This window comes from Oncorhynchus mykiss, chromosome 2 (genome assembly GCF_013265735.2).
Source record: "Oncorhynchus mykiss isolate Arlee chromosome 2, USDA_OmykA_1.1, whole genome shotgun sequence".
NCBI classification, from domain to species: domain Eukaryota; kingdom Metazoa; phylum Chordata; class Actinopteri; order Salmoniformes; family Salmonidae; genus Oncorhynchus; species Oncorhynchus mykiss.
In genome coordinates this window covers 35,380,216-35,395,236 of record NC_048566.1, presented here as the reverse complement: position 1 = coordinate 35,395,236, position 15,021 = coordinate 35,380,216, and positions in this window count along the sequence as shown.

Below are 15,021 nucleotides of genomic sequence, written 5' to 3'. Positions count from 1 at the left end.
GTCTTGCCACAGTTTTCTTACATGAATACAATGCCAAAAAAGATTCAACACTGTTTCTGGGTGGTCATTACAAAAGGAGCAATTTGAGTTGATGTTTTCCTTAAACTTGTTCATATAGTGGTTGGCAGGATAATATTTAGGAATAATTTTAAAGGAAACTTCCTTCATTTTGTTAACAAGTAGGTATGTGTGTGGCAACATCCAAACTTTTTCCAACAGATATTATCAATAAATCCATTCCAATAAGGCATGACATAAGGTACAACATCCTGCTGAAACAAGGTTCGTATCGCTCTGTTGTTGAATGGACCAAAAGAGAAACAAATCTTTCCTACTGATGTGTCAACAGGGTCAATAGAAGGTAGGCTCTGAGGGTCAGGTCTTGACACGTTCCTGAATAACAGAGCAACACCTGAGGGAATGGCATCTAAAACAATTGCAACATCTTTAGGTGTTACAGGGACCTTGTCAAGTGATAGGAATTCCTTATAACCTAGTAAAAGACCCTCTGCATTTACCAGTTGGCTCACCAATAGGATATTATTTCGGAACCAATATTCTAAAAACAAAGAAGTATTTTTATACAATATATCCCGATCATTCCATATATAATATCTGTGTGGAGAAAAAATGTGTTTATAAATTAAGGACCATGACAAGAAAACCTGCCGATGAAAAGCAGAAAGTTATATACAATATTATAACTGCAAAACAACATGAAGTTAAGGCCACCAAAAGTAGAGAAGACATGATGAGGAATAACATTCCAGATAGAAGACCAGCAAGGCAGTTACCTACTGTACGAGGGACAGTCTTCATGGCAGGGCAGTCTGTCATTAAAACAGTTCATGATTATAAACATCAATTGAGGGAAGGGTGTTTGAATGACTTATTTATAGAATAACAAATCACATTTTAAAAACAAAAGACAATATACAACTTTGAAGATAGATTTCACATCCTGACGGTTGAATGTTGTATCAAAATCTGTTTTGTCAAATTGCTTTAATTCACTATTAAGTCCTATTTCAGCCATATGTTATACTTACCAACCATAGAGATGTTTATCAATCGGACGCCATCAACCTCCCAGTCGAGTGGCCCAGCTGCTTCCCCGCTGTTTGAGCAAAAGAGGACCATAGCTCTGGTATCAGCAAGACACACAATGCATCTCCGACTCTGAGGAGGTGGTGCAGAGGTGGTGGAACAACTTGTGAGGTTTTCCATGGGGTTACTTCTCTGATACAAAAGGGTGTCATTCGATCCATATATTGTCTGCACTTTTGCACATCCGTCGTCATTGCTGGCTGAACAACTTCCTGAGATAACACAAAAAGGAGGCATGGATGAACACAAAGGCAGTAAGTAGGAAAATTAAAATTAACACATTTGGAATATGACATTTTCCTGAGCAGCTTGATCATATCAACTCAGCAAAAAAAATAAATGTCCCTTTTTCAGGACCCTGTCTTTCAAAGATAATTTGTAAAAACCCAAATAATTACACAGATCTTCATTAAGCCATAAACAATTAATGAACATGCACCTGTGGAACGGCCGTTAAGACACTAACAGCTTACAGACGGTAGGCAATTAAGGTCACAGTTATGAAAACTTATGACATTAAATAGGCCTTTCTACTGACTCTGAAAAACACAAAAAGAAAGATGCCCAGGGTCCCTGCTCATCTGCGTGAACGTGCCTTAGGCATGCTGCAAGGAGGCATGAGGACTGCAAATGTGGCCAGGGCAATAAATTGCAATGTCCGTACTGTGAGACGCCTAAAACAGCGCTACAGGGAGACAGGACGGACAGCTGATCGTCCTCACAGTGGCAGACCACGTGTAACAACACCTGCACAGGATCGGTACATCCGAACATCACACCTGCCCTGCGGGACAGGTACAGGATGGCAACAACAACTGCCCTAATTACACCAAGACGCACAATCTCTCCATCAGTGCTCAGACTGTTCGCAATAGGCTGAGAGAGGCTGGACTGAGGGCTTGTAGGCCTGTTGTAAGGCAGGTCCTCACCAGACATCACCGGCAACAACGTCACCTATGAGCACAAACCCACCGTCGCTGGACCAGACAGGACTGGCAAAAGTTATCTTCCCTGACGAGTCGCGGTTTTGTCTCACCAGGGGTGATGGTCGGATTCGCATTTATCGTCAAAGGAGTGAGCGTTACACCGAGGCCTGTACTCTGGAGTGGGATCAATTTGGAGGTGGAGGGTCCGTCATGGTCTGGGGCGGTGTGTCACAGCATCATCGGACGGAGCTTGTTGTCATTGCAGGCAATCTCAATGCTGTGCGTTACAGGGAAGACATCCTCCTCCCTCGTGTGGTACCCTTCCTGCAGGCTCGTCCTGACATGACCCTCCAGCATGACAATGCCACCAGCCATACTGCTAATTCTCTGCTTTATTTCCTGCAAGACAGGAATGTCAGTATTCTGCCATGGCCAGTGAAGAGCTTGGATCTCAATCCCATTGAGCACTTCTGGGACCTGTTGGATCAGAGGGTGAGGGCTAGAAATGTCCGGGAACTTGCAGGTGCCTTGGTGGAAAAGTGGGGTAACATCTCACAGCAAGAACTGGCAAATCTGGTGCAGTCCATGAGGAGGAGATGCACTGCAGAACTTAATGCAGCTGGTGGCCACACCAGATACTGACTGTTACTTTTGATTTTGACCCCCCCTTTGTTCAGGGACACATTATTCCATTTCTATTAGTCACATGTCTGTGGAACTTGTTCAGTTAATGTCTGTTGTTGAATCTTGTTATGTTCATAAAAATATTTACACGTTACATTTGCTGAATATAGTTGTTGCAGTTGTCAGTGAGAGGACGTTTCTTTTTTTTTAGTTTAGATGGATTTAACTTTTTTTAAATCTCCATTACATTTTTATTGGTTGATCCAAAAATAATAGTTAAAAGCCACACAACTAAACATTCGTGGATGATTTGTTGTTTAAAGCAACACACATCTCACACAGAGTGGGAGAGAGAGAGAAGGAAAGAAACATAGGGAGAGAGAAAATCCCTCTACTGGTTTAAACTGATCACACAGCCTCACTTACAGGAGTGTTCCTGAGAGTGTTTCACTTCCTGCATGTGTGTCAGTCAAGTAGAGCTCTTTACATGACTGTAAAGACATGACTCTATCAATTTAAACACACATCAGAATGTATCGAGCTTTTCATTGCAAAAAAAATCTCAAAAAGTTTAAAGACATTGACAAAAAGGCAGAGCTCACCAGCAGAGTCTTGAATTAGTGCACTGATGATTAAGAACTGGAGAAACACTGGATACACAGGAAATGTAGGTTATTTTTTGTTTTAATTGTTTTAACAAGTACCACAAGCACCTACTTTGTTCAAAGTTTTTGATTTCAGAAGTACTGCAAACACAGTGTACTGTATGACAGAGTGATACTGTTTCAACATGAAAGAGAGGAGGATGGCATTGGTGTTTCTCTACAAGTAGGGTGAGTCAACATGTATTTTTCTACTTGCACGAACGCGCACCTTCGGACACACACACACACACACACACACACACACACACAGAAATCAGAACCATGGACAGCCACATGATATTTAGCTTACATTGATTGGACTAAATTGTTTTTGGTATCTTTTAGTTGTCACTGTATTAGACTAAGCATAGCTGGTTTGATGAGGTTGAAGTTGAAATAGTGCTGGAAGAGTGGAGGCAGCTCCTGTTTTCTTTGCAATTTGCAGTAACTCTTCGTGGTTCTAAGTCAATAGTTGTTTTAGTGGTCAGAAAATTTTGGAAACGTTCATTTGCTTTACCATGCTGTAGGTCATGTAACTGTTTATTACATGCAATATGCTTGCTATGTGGACTTCACCGGACAGATGTTGCTCTCTGGTTTTGTGACGAAACAAAGGTGTGGTTGAATTTATTCTGCCACTGTCTTCTAATTGTCTCGGCCTTAGGCCTATATATCACTGTCGCAAGGCATATGAACTAACAGGTTATGGAGCAAACAACACAATTATCACAATACACGGCTTGGCTTCCCCAGTGATTTTACCCCACGCACCGCCAATGGTGGAAAAAGTACCCAATTGTCATACTTGAGTAAAAGTAAAGATACCTTAATAGAAAATGACTCAAGTGAAAGTCAACCAGTAAAATACCACTTGAGTAAAAGTATTTGGTTTTAAACATACTTAAGTATCAAAAGTAAAAGCACAAATTATTTCAAATTCCTTACATTAAGCAAAGCAGACAGCACAATTTTCTTGCTTTTTATTTATTTACAGATTGCCAGGGACACACTCCAACACTCAGACGTAATTTACAATTGAAGCATTTGTGTTTAGTGAGTCTGTCAGATCAGAGGCAATAGGGATGACCAGGGATGTTTGGGTGATAAGTGCGTGAATTACACCATTTTCCTGTCCTGCTAAGCATTCAAAATGTAACGAGTACTTTTGGGTGTCCGGGAAAATGTATGTAGTAAAATGTAGATTATTTTCTTTAGAAATGTAGTAAAGTAAAAGTTGTCAGAAATATAAATAGTAAAGAACAGATACCATAAAAAAATGACTTTAGTAGTACTTTAACATATTTTTACATAAGTACTTTACACCACTGCACAGTGCTACAGCAAACACATAACAATGCAAGTGAAAAGAAAAATAAATACCAGTATATTTCACATGCTCCATCCCAGCCCCTCTTCTTCTGTAAAATGTTGTTTTATTTTGTTGACGAGGAGCTTGTTCACTCACATCCTGCGTGACAGGAAGTGGGGGGCCTTTGGGTTCCTCCAGACCTTGAGCCATGTTAGATTTAAGATTTGGAGACTCTTCATCTCTTCTGTTGGTAACAATGGTCCATTTTGCATCTCTCTTGTACCCTGTTGCACCATCCAATATTGCAGAGCTAGATCCAGAGCCTCATTGTATGATGGTCGGGATGGACTACCTCAGCATCTTTTCCAGGGTTGGTCTCTGGTTCAATGGCGGACATGGGTTTGCTAATGTGAGGTGCCATCAGAGAGGTATCAAGGGGGGGGGGGTGCTGCTAACACCCCCATTTCGGATTTGTGATCCCCTGAGACTCATACATTTTCTTCACCACTATAGAGACAACAACTGGATCGGTGGATCTCTGGTCAGTCTCGTGAGTGGAGAAATCATCCACTTGACCATTCTTATTATTATGACCAGATTACTCGATGATCCTCAGAGCTTTCAGACACTTGCACGAGTAGATTAGCACAAGTAACAGGCACTGCTGGTGTCCTGTAGCTGAGTTATTTTATTCTCTGTTTTGCCAGGGATAGGCCTTACAAAGTTGTCGCTCTCAACTTGTTAAGTGATGTTTTCTCAGGGTAATGATCAGTCCAGATGCTGTGCTGCATATCTGCTAAGAAACCAGCACACACACCTATACAAAGACATTTAATAAATGTATCTTCCGGGTTAACCTGCCATGGTCAATGCCAATCCATGATCTAAGCAAACATGCGCGCACACACACACACACACACACACACACACAAGATTGGGTAAGTCTACAACTAACTACTCTCCTGAACATGCTGCAATGATCCACCTGTGGGCTAAATAAAAACAGTAATTCTGAATCATTATCTTGACATTGGGAAAACGTAAATAGGGGCCTGGAGAATATGATGTAGGCCTAGTTAAATTCATCAGCCGTTAAATGCTACCACGTTAATAATCTACTGCCAAATAACCGCAAGCAAAATAAAACGCTACGTTTTTATAGGGTATGAATTGCGTTATGGACCTTGTGATGTCTGAGGACAAGGCTTTTTTATATAGGCTACTAACTATCGGGATTGTAAAAGTCTATGTCACGCGTTATTGGAATTACACGCGCCTTATCTGATTTTCTTTTTTTTTAAGAACAGGAAATAGCAAATAGCACAGGATAATATAAATAATAGGATAAGATAAATACAAAAGTCCTACTATAATAGCTTATATTTAACCAATTATACACACTAAATAGGATAACGTTTAAACTGAATTAATCATTAATCTTATAAAATTTGATATAATCAAACTCTCGTATTAAAACTACGAGTTTAAGGCAGGTTAAAATGAATATAGGCATACCCCGCGAAATACAGGCTATTCTGCACGGGCTAAAAAAAAAATATGTTCCGTTTTGGCTTTGCAAACTATTCATCATTTATTCAAGATTTCGCTTAGCTATCAAATGGTTTCGGAATGGAATGATATCTCCCCAATATTGGATTCCGTGATTGATTAATCTATCAGGCTATTGATTTTTTTTCAGGCTTTCTGGGAGCCCCAGGCTATACCATTATTGATACACCCTAATTAGCATACTATTATTCATTGCAATTCTGACCGGCATCCAAGTTCATAGACCATTTTTTAAATGAAAGACACCCTAAACGTATTATTTTATGACCTCGGTTTATCATGCGAAGCCTAAAAAAAATAAACCTGTTTAGGCTATTCGATGGAGACCGAGACCTCCGCTTTGAAAAGGTCTAAACTTCAATTCAATTTTGTAGGCTAGAATAGGCTACTCTAGATAGCATTATCAAAGACTATGCTAACTATATGAGGTTAGTTTTTTCACCTTTCCTCTGTGACAGTATTATCGGAGGAAAATTATCGGGCTTCTGCGTGCAACATGTCTACAAATTTCAGAAATAGCTTAGCAGGCGGTATAGGCTATTCCGAGCACGATAATGAACATTAAAATCATACAAGTTAAATTAGATGACATATTTGAATGTAGACTTAGTCAGCTTTGTGATAATAATAATAAGCATTGTTGCGAAGTTTGAGTGAGCCCAGTACGTGTCAGTTGTCAGGTACAGCAGGTGCCTGCGCTGGCAAGATGCCGCCCTGGGTGGCTACCCATGTCGCCCGTACCTAAATCCGCTACTGATTTTGTATTAGACTATAAATAAATCTCTTTGCCAAAATTCGTCATCTCTCCCATGTCTTATTCGACTAGTATTTTTGAAAGTGTATGGATAATAATTCAGCTATAGTGTTCTGAAATGTGTATTGCTTGCCAACATTTTTCTCCCTCCTATATGTTTAATATAACATACCAGAACATGCATACATTAATTATTAATTTCGGTTGCCTATCCTGACATGAAGTTAGTTCTGCAGAAAGTATTTGACTCTGATGTGTGTCACAGAAAGTATTTGACTCTGTCGTGTGTCACAGAAAGTATTTGACTCTGTCGTGTGTCACAGAAAGTATTTGACTCTGATGTGTGTCACAGAAAGTATTTGACTCTGATGTGTGTGTGTGGGGGGGGGGGGGGGGTCTATTCATATTAGCCTACAAATACAGCTGTATTTCATATAGAAAAGCAGTTGTAAAGGGCTCTTCTACAGGGGCAGGGAATAAAGGCTGCTAAACTTTGTTAGGTGAAAAGATTCTACCTGGAACCATAAAGGGTTCTTCTACATGGACAAGCTGAACGACCCTTGGTTTATTGTTCCAGGTAGCACCATTTTTTTTTCTACGAGCACAAGCATTTTCAGGTTTATATAACCTATAGAAAAGCTATTGCCTATGTTCATGAGATCAAAAATTAAGTCAAGAACCAACCACTTGCCAAACGATCTTGCAAACTTGCAAATATATTTATTTATGAATACTTTGCATAAAGTGAATAACAGTTAAACAGCAATGCAACTACAAAATCATAATTTACTGATTAGCTATTAGGTCTATGTTTATACAGGCCTTCAGAAAGAATTCACACAAATTGCCTTTTTCCACATTTTGTTATGTTACAAAGAGGGATTCAAATTAATTTAATTATTTATATTTTTTGTCAATGATCTACCCAAAATAATCTAATGTCAACATGGAAGAAAAATTCTCACATTTGTAAATAAAAAAATCTAAAAAATGTACACAAATGTATCTTGATTAGTTATGCATTCAACCCAGCAATTACATCTGTGATTCTTTCTGGGTAAGTCTCTAAGAGCTTTCCACACCTGGATTGTGCAACATTTTCCTTTTTTTTTTTTTTTTCAAAATTCTTCAAGCTCTGTCGAATTGGTTGTTGATCATTGCTAGACAACCATTTTCAGGTCTTGCCATTGATTTTCAAGCAGATTTAAGTCAAAACTGTAACTTGGCCACTCAAGAACATTCACTGCCTTCTTCGTAAGCAACTCCAGTGTAGATTTGGTCTTGTGTTTTAGGTTATTCAAATCAAATGTTATTGTTCACATGTGCTGTATACAACATATTACAGTGAAATTCTTACTTACAAGCCCTTAACCAACAATGCAGTTTTAAGAAAAATAAGTGATAAGTAAAAAAGAGAAGTAACAAATAATGAAAGAGCAGCAATAAAATAACAGTATCGAGGCTTTATACAGGGTGTACCTGTATCAATCTGCAGGGTCACAGGTTAGTCGAGGTAATTGAGGTAATATGTACATATAGATCGAGTTAAAGTGACTATGCATAGATAATAAACAGAGAATAACAGCAGCGTAAAAGAGGGTGAGCAATGCAAATAGTCTGGGAAGCCATTTGATTAGCTGTTCAGGAGTCTTATGGCTTGGGGGTAGAAGCTGTTCAGAAGCCTTTTGGACCTAGACTTGACGCTCCAGTACTGCTTTCCATGTGGTAGCAGAGAGAACAGTCTATGACTAGGGTGGTTGGAGTCTTCAACCATTTTTTTGACCTTCCTCTGACACCACCTGGTATAGAGGCCCTGGATGGCAGGAAGCTTCGCCCCAGTGATGTACTGGGCCGTACACACTACCCTCTGTAGTACCTTGCAGCTGGAGGCCGAGCATTTCCCATACCATACCAGGCAGTGATGCAACCACTGCCTGGTATGGTATGGTGCTCTCGATGGTGCAGCTGTAAAAAAAAAATTAGGAGCTGAGGACCCATGACAAGTCTTTTCAGTCTCCTGAGGGGGAATAGGCTTTGTGCCCTCTTCACGACTGTCTTGGTTTGTTTGGACCATGATAGTTTGTTGGTGATGTGGACCAAGGAACTTGAAGCTCTCAACCTGCTCCACTACAGCCCTGTCGATGAGAATGGGGGTGTGCTCGGTCGTCCTTTTCCTGTAGTCCACAATCATCTCCTTTGTCTTAATAGGATAGGTTGTTATCCTGGTACCACACAGCCAGGTCTCTGACCTCCTCCCTATAGGCTGTGTCATCGTTGTCGGTGATCAGGCCTACCACTGTTGTGTCATTGGCAAACGTAATGATGGTGTTGGAGTCGTGCCTGGCCTGCTGAAATGTGAATTAATCTTCCAGTGTCTGTCTGGTGGAAAGCAGACTGAACCAGGTTTTCTTCTAGGATTTTACCTGTGTTTAGCTCTATTCTGTTTATTTTTTATCCTGAAAAAATCCCCAGTCCTTAACAATTACAAGCATACCCATAACATGACACAGCCACCAATATGCTTGAACATGTTGAGAGTTTCGATTTGCCCCAATCATAACATGTATTCAGGACAAAGTTAAATGCTTTGCAATTTGTTTTTGCAGTATTACTTTAGTGCCTTGTTGCAAACAGGATGCATGTTTTGGAATATTTGTTTTATACAGGCTATCTGCTTTCACTCTGTCAATTAGGTTAGTAATGTGGAGTCAATACAATGTTGTTGATCCATCCTCAGGAGAAAACTATCACAGCAATTAAACTCTGTAACTGTTTTAAAGTCACCATTTTCCTCATTGTGAAATCCCTGAGCAGTTTCCTTCCTCTCCAGCAAGTTAGGAAGGACTACTGTATCTTTGTAGTAACTGGGTGTATTGATACACGTTAATTGTATGTGTGGGGTACAGAGATGAGGCAGTCATTCTAAAATAATGTAAAACACTGTTATTACGCACAAGAGTGCGTCCATGCATGTGACTTGTTAAGCACATTTCTACTCCTGAACTTATTTCGGCTTGCCATAACAAAGGGGTTGAATACTTATTGACCCGAGACAATTCAGCTTTTCTTTTTTTTTTATCAATTTGAAGAAAGAAAACATCGAAAACATAATTCCATTTTGACACGATGGGTTATTGTGTATAGGCCAGTGGCAAAAACATCTAAATTGAATCATTTTACAATTCAGCCTGTAACACAACAAAATGTGGGAAAAAAATCAAGCGGTCTGTATACTTTCTGATGGCACTGATTATTAGTCACTCTTCAAGTTAGGCTGTCCGTTAGGCTGCACATAACAATAAAGGCTCATTGCAGTCATAAAGTGTTGTCATGTGCACTAATGAAGGGATACCAAGAGATACCCCTAATTGGGTGAAGAACAGAACCCAGCACTGTATGTATTATAGAGAAGCAGCATTAGGATGGTCAATAACTGAATCATGTGACATTTTTGTCCCCTAAAAACATTCAGCTGATCAGGTCACATTTGAATCCATGGATCAACTCCTGGCACACTTTCTCCATGTATTATAATACATCTGGCGGACCACCCGAGAGGTGGGACAAGAACTGGATTGAGCAGAGTAGCTTAGTGCTACAACCAACGTTTTGTTTTAATCAGTACAGTCAGTTGTCCGAGGCTTGGAAACTCAACACAGTTATAACAAACAAACAACACAGTTATAACAAATTATCTTTATTAGAAAATACCAATTCGTAGGACAGCGTGGACCCAAGATGAGCGCCCTAATCATGTTAAGCAGCTGTGTCACTGAAATGGACCAAGAGTAGGAAAGCGAAGCACGCTGTAGAATGTGACAAGCGCACAATGGTGAAACATGCAGTTACACGGGGAAACTGAGTATCAAACACTCTGGAAGCATGCAACTTCAATGCAAACAGGGGTTTAGCTCAATACACGGTCAAAAGACCCACTCGGTAGTGATAGCGTCAATTAGAACTCTACAAACGAGAGCTGAATGCACACGGTCCAAAAGTCCCACGCCTGATCGTAAATCTATGTAGAACCCAGCCCACTTTAAGCCACACAGTCTGCAGTACTGTTCTGCCCGCCCCTCATAACCCACGCTGTAATTTTAAATGGCTATGAACAAACTGGGACATAGATATAACATTGAACATTTAAATGTTGCATTTAAAAACACTTCGCTTCTCCAGCTGACGGACCCCCTCTTCCCTCACTCATGGGGTCTGGGTGTGTGCAACATCTTTGGGCCCTGCAGTAGATGCACATCTGCGGTGCACTGAATAAGCGACAAAAAAAAACTGGACAGAAGCAACAGGCTAGGCTATACTCGGTTTCAGGTTAATCACTGTGAATCCAGGAAACCAAGATGGGGAAGACAAATGCAGCAACCTATGACCGGGTTTAGCCTGATTAAGCCAAATAGAGGAGTACAATACAACTATAAGCACGCTCTGTTTAGCCAAAAATCACTGATACAGCTTCAAGCTACTTCATTTGCATGTCAAAGAACACGTTAGGTGCAGTGTGATCCATTTACAGAAGCAGTAGAGAGGGCTAGCACTCCTAGAAACACCACTATCCAACCTGGACTATCTGGTGTAATTCTCTGTCTCTGTCTCTCTGTCTGAGGACTTGAGCCCTAGTACCATGTCTCGAAGGGCCTGACGACTCATGGCTATTCCCATCCCCAGTCCACCTGGTCGTGCTGCTGATCCAGTTGTTCTGCCTGCTGCTATGGAACCCTGACCTGTTCACTGAACGTGCTACCTTGTCCCGAACCAGGTGTTTCGAGTGTCTCTCTCCCAACCTTGACCTCTGAATGCTCGACTATGAAAGTCCAACTGACGTTTGCTCCTTAGGTGCTGTCTTGTTCCACCCTCTACTATTATTTGACCCAGCTGGTCATCTATGAACATCTTGAAAAAACGATCTGGCATTAATGGCCATGTACCTTAGCTCCACCCAGCACAGCCAGAAGAGGAATGGCCATCCTTCAGAGCCTAGTTCCTCTCTAGGCTTCTTCCTTGGTTCCTACCTTTTCTAAGGAGTTTTTCCTAGCACCGTGCTTCTACATCTGCATTGCTTGCTCTTTTTCGGTTTTAGGCTGGGTTTCTGTAAATGCACTTACTTCAGACAACTCCTGAAGTAAAAAGGCCTTTATAAATCAATTTGATTAAACATAAATCCAGGACACTCCAATTAGTATGATATGTTACGTTTCATATGGGATGATTTACACCCACAAATTAATCCATACATTTTGTATGACATGTTACGAATGTCAGTTCGTATGATATGTTACGTTTCATAGGGGATGATTTACATCCACAAATTAATCCATACATTTTGTATGACATGTTACGAATGTCAGTTCGTATGATATGTTACGTTTCATAGGGGATGATTTACATCCACAAATGAATCCATACATTTTGTATGACATGTTACGAATGTCAGTTCGTATGATATGTTACGTTTCATATGGGATGATTTACACCCACAAATTAATCCATACATTTTGTATGACATGTTACGAATGTCAGTTCGTATGATATGTTACGTTTCATAGGGGATGATTTACATCCACAAATTAATCCATACATTTTGTATGACATGTTACGAATGTCAGTTCGTATGATATGATCCAAATTTAGAATTGGTTTTGGCTAACGTTAGTTAGGTGGCTAACGCTAACATTAGCTAGGTGGCTAGAGTTAAAGGTTAGGTTTAGGAGTTAGGTTAAATGGTTAGGGAAAGGATTAGCTAATATTCTAAATAGTTGCAAAGTAGCTAAAAAGTAGTACGTAGTTGCTAAAATGCTAATGGGCATCAATTGGGTTTCTAGACATTCGCATTATACGCCCACTCATCTTGCCTTAAAGGGAAACTATGGGATTTTGGCAATGAAGCCCATTATCTACTTCCCCAGAGCCAGATGAACTCAAGGATACCATTTTTATGACTCTGCATCCCGTATGAAGGAATTTGGAGGTAGTTTCATGAGCCAATGCTAACTAGCATCAGCACAATGACTGGAAGTCTATAGTATCTACTAGCATACTATAAAAATGTATCCACAGTTCATCTGACTCTGGGTAAGTAGATAAAGGGCTTTTTGCCTAAATCTTGAAGTATCCCTTTCAGTAACCTTCTGTCTTATGCAGGTGTTGGAACCAAAAATTATTTTCCAATCATTTTGTTCTGAACAGAACCATTTCAAACCTTGAAATCTGATTTTTACATTTAACTTGAACATTCAATTACTTCACCAATCATGCAATGCGGATAGAGCAGCTTGCTATGAAGCGGGCAAGCGCTAGGTATCTAGTGATGACATGCATGATCTGAATAGGGCTCAAATAATTATCTGGGATCCTTGGGACATTCCTACCCCATTTGAAGTTGAAATTTAAAAAGATTACGGGTTATGGTTAAGGTGAGGGTTTAGGGTAGGGACGTTCCAAGGACGTTGGATAGCACTGACCTTTGGCAAATCCGATTGTGACTCGCTCCGTTGAGAAATGGTAATCAGAAACAGAGATTATGGACTGCGCTGATTGGAATATGCTCTGAGACTCCGCAGATAACAACGACAAGCTAACCACCTCTGTCACCGGCTTCATAAGTAAATGCATCGGCGACGTTGTCCCCACAGTGGAGGTTCGCTGCTCCTCTAATAAAATACTGCATCTACCAACATGCACACACTCACATCCAATCCTAATTTACGCTGCTGCTACTCTGTTTTAGTATATATCCTGATGCCTAGTCACCTTACCCCTATACATATCTACCTCTATCACTCCAGTATGCCTGCACATTGTAAGTATGGTATAGAAACTACCCATGTATAGTTGAAGTCTGAAGTTTACATACACCTTAGCCAAAAACATTTAAACTCAGTTTTTCACAATTCCTGACATTTTAATCCTAGTAAAAATTCCCTGTCTTAGGTCAGTTAGGATCACCACTTTATTTTAATAATGTGAAAGTTCTATTTTTGTTCTATTTTTGTTTTATCAGACCAGAGGACATTTCTACAAAAAAGTACGATCTTTGTCCCTATGTGCTGTTGTAAACCGTAGTCTGGCTTTTTTATGGCGGTTTTGGAGCAGTGGTTTCTTACTTGCTGAGCGGCCTTTCAGGATATGTCGATTTTGGACTCGTTTTACTGTGGATACAGATACTTCTGTACCTGTTTCCTCCAGCATCTTCACAAGGTCATTTGCTGTTGTTCTGGGATTGATTTGCAGTTTTCGCACCAAAGTATGTTCATCTCTAGGAGACCGACTGCGTCTCCTCCCTGAGCGGTATGACGGCTGTGTGGTCGCATGGTGTTTATACTTGCGTACTATTGTTTGTACAGATGAACGTGGTACCTTCAGGCGTGTGGAAATTGCTCCCAAGGATGAACCAGACTTGTGGTGGTCTACACATTTTTGGGTGATTTCTTTTGATTTCCCCATGATGTCAAGCAAAGAGGCAAGTTTGAAGGTAGGCCTTGAAATACATCCACAGGTACACCTCCAATTTACTTAAATTATGTCAGAAGCTTCTAAAGCCATGACATCATTTTCTGGAATTTTCTAAGCTGTTTAAAGGCACAGTCAACTTAAGAGTATGTAAACTTCTGACCCACTGGAATTGTGATACAGTGAATGATAAGTGAAATAATCTTTCTGTAAACAATTGTTGGAAAAATGACTTGTGTCATGCACAAAGTAGATGTCCTAACTGACTTGCCAAAACTATAGCTTGTTAACAAGAAATTTGTGGAGTGGTTGAAAAACAAGTTTTTATGACTCCAACCTAAGTGTATGTAAACTTCCGACTTCAACTGTATATAGCTTCTTACTTTCTCCAGTTGTTTTCATTTCTTATTTTTATTTATTGTGTGTTTTTCTACCATATTAAATGTTTTTGTGCTACATTGATATTGATTACTACATTGCTGGGTTTGGAGCTTGCAAGAAAGGCATTTCACTGTACTTGTGCACGTTGCATAAGAAGCTCGAAACTTAAACTGCGGAAACTTGCAAGGGTTAAAGAGCCGCCAAGACCTTCATGCGCTCTCGGCTCTGCCTTATATCAGTTTCTCA